This window comes from Pongo pygmaeus, chromosome 9, assembly GCF_028885625.2.
Source record: "Pongo pygmaeus isolate AG05252 chromosome 9, NHGRI_mPonPyg2-v2.0_pri, whole genome shotgun sequence".
NCBI lineage: Eukaryota > Metazoa > Chordata > Mammalia > Primates > Hominidae > Pongo > Pongo pygmaeus.
Genome location: NC_072382.2, coordinates 9,171,472 through 9,174,317, shown reverse-complemented (window position 1 = coordinate 9,174,317; position 2,846 = coordinate 9,171,472). Strand labels below are relative to the sequence as shown.

General features: G+C 45.8%; 1 pseudogene; it reads right to left on the bottom strand.

Annotated features, from left to right (window-relative positions):
* Window positions 1-1,306: 1,306 nt before the first annotated feature.
* On the bottom strand, window positions 1,307-1,828 carry LOC129008427 (small nuclear ribonucleoprotein G-like; annotated as a pseudogene).
* Between the last annotated feature and the right edge of the window lie 1,018 nt (window positions 1,829-2,846).

Genomic DNA, 2,846 nt, shown 5'->3' with positions numbered 1-2,846 from the left:
GTTTTTCTCTTTTCTTTTCTTTTTAAGATGGAGTCTCCGTCTGTCGCCCAGGCTAGAGTGCAGTGTTGCGATCTCGGTTCACTGCAACCTCCACCTCCCAGGTTCAAGCGATTCTCCTGCCTCAGCCTCCCAAGTACCTGGAATTGAAGGAGCGCCCCACCACGCCCGGCTAATTTTTGTATTTTTAGTACAGACCGGGTTTCACCACGTTGGTCAGGCTGGTCTTGAACTCCTGACCTCAAATGATCCACCCACCACAGCCTCCCAAAGTGCTGGGATTATAGGCGTGAGCCACCGTGCCCAGCCATTTTGTGTTTTTTTTTTCTTGCCATTGTTGTTGGCATTTTTATCTTTTGTTGAGTTAAGGGCTTTTACATATTCTAGATAGAAATCCCTTGTCAGATTTTTTTTCTTTTTTTACTTTTGTTGTATGTTTATTATTTATTTTGTATTTTTTGAGACAGAGTCTCGCTCTGTCGCCCAGGCTGGAGTGCAGTGGTGCAATCTCAGAGCTCACTGCAACCTCTGCCTCCTGGGTTCAAGCAATTCTCCTGCCTCAGCCTCCCGAGTGGCTGGGATTACAGGCGTGCACCACCACACCCCACTAATTTTTGTATTTTTAATAGAGACAGGGTTTCGCCATGTTTGCCAGGCTGGTCTCAAACTCCTGACCTCAAGAGATCTGCCTGCCTTGGTCTCCCAAAGTGTTGGGATTACAGGCATGAGCCGCCGCCCGTGGCCTGTTTTATGTTTAGATATATGTTTTGCAAAAGTTTTATCCCAATATGTGTCTTTCTTTTCATTTTTTGGTAACAGCGTCTTTGAGGAGTAGAAGTTTTAAATCTCTCTCTTTTTTAAAATTTTTATTATTACAAATGTTTACTTAACAAAAAGCTTAATATAAAAATGTACATGGCCCAGGCCGGGTGCGGTGGCTCATGGCTGTAATCCCAGCACTTTGGGAGGCGAGGCAGGCTGATCACGAGGTCAGGAGATCAAGACCATCCAGGCTAACATGGTGAAACCTCGTCTCTACTAAAAATACAAAAAAATTAGCCGGGCGTCGTGGCGGGCGCCTGTAGTCCCAGCTACTTGAGAGGCTGAGGCAGGAGAATGGCATAAATCCGGGAGGCAGAGCTTGCAGTGAGCCGAGATTGTGCCACTGCACTCCAGCCTGAGCGACAAAGGGAGACTCTGTCTCAAAAAAAAAAAAAAAAAAAAAAAAGTCCATGGCCCAATTTTTACATCATAGTAAAACAAGTCCTTTGGAGAAGGGACTTGGATTTCTCTGCAGAGCCGCCATTGTTTATAGTCGTTCCAAGGCTTCTAACATGAGGATGCTTCCCCCTCGTCTTACCGCTCTTTCAGGGTTGCTCTGCTGTCCACTAGTTGCCATCTTCCCACTTTCATCTATCACAAGATTCATAAAGGGATCAAATCCCCGAAATACTCCTTGGACCCATCAGCCATCATTTAATTTTTTTTTATTTTTTATTTTTTTGAGATGGAGTCTCACACTGTTGCCAGGCTGGAGTGCAGTGGCTCGATCTTGGCTCACAGCAACCTCTGACTCCCTGGTTCAAGTGATTCTCCTGCCTCAGCCTCCCGAGTAGCTGGGACTACAGGCATGCGCCACCACGCCCAGCTAATTTTTGTATTTTTAGTAGAGACGGGGTTTCACCATGCTGGCCAGGATGGTCTTGATCTCTTGACCTGGTGATCTACCCACCTCGGCCTCCCAAAGTGCTGATATTACAGGCATGAGCCACCGTGCCCAGCTGTTATCTATAATTTTTATGCTGGAGGGCAAGGGGTGAGCTTTGCTCATAGTGTCTCAAGGTTTTAAATCTTGAACAAACTACTGATACACCACTAATACATAAGAATTTCAAAAGATGTTGAGATTAAATAAACCAGTTTTTAAAAACTATTAGTTTAGTGCAAAAGTAATTGCAGGCTGGGTGTGGCAGCTTACGCCTATAATCCCAGCACTTTGGGAGGCCAAGGCAAGTGGATCACCTGAGGTCAGGAGTTCCAGACCAGCTTGACCAACGTGGTGAGACCCCGTCTCTACTAAAAATACAAAAATTAGCCGAGTATGGTGGGGCACATCTGTAATCCCAGCTACCGGGGAAGCTGAGACACGAGAATCACTTGAACCCGGGAGACAGAAGTTGCAGTGAGCCATGATTGCACCACTGCACTCAAGCCTGGGTGACAGAGTGAGACTCTGCCTCAAAAAAAAAATAATTGCAGTTTTTACCATTAATACATACTGCATGATTCAATTTATATACAAATCTTTGTATTTTTAGTAGAGACGGGGTTTCACCCTGTTGGTCAGGCTGGTCACGAACTCCTGACCTCAAGTTATCCACCCGCCCTGGCCTCCCAAAGTGCTGGGATTACAGGTGTGAGCCACCGCACATGGCCAAGAGCATTTTTCTTTTTTTTATAGAGACAGGGTCTTGCTATGTTGCCCAGGCTGGTCTCAAACTCCTGGGCTCAAGCAATCCTCCTTCCTCAGCCTCCCAAAGTGCTGGGATTACAGGCATGAGCCACTGTGCCTGGTCTCTGAGAGCATTTCTTGTGAAGTGCACTGGGAAAGCACAGAAACAATGCTTTTTAACAAATTAATTAAATTAATTAATTTATTTTTATTTCTTTATTTTGAGACAAGGTCTCACCCTGTTGCTCAGGCTGGAGTGCAGTGGTTGAATCACGGCTTACTGCAGCCTCAACCTCCTGGGCTCAAGCAATCCTTCTTCCTCGGCCTCCAAAGTAGCTGGGACTACAGGTGCACACCACCATGCTTGGCTAATTTTTTGATATTTTGTTGAGATGAG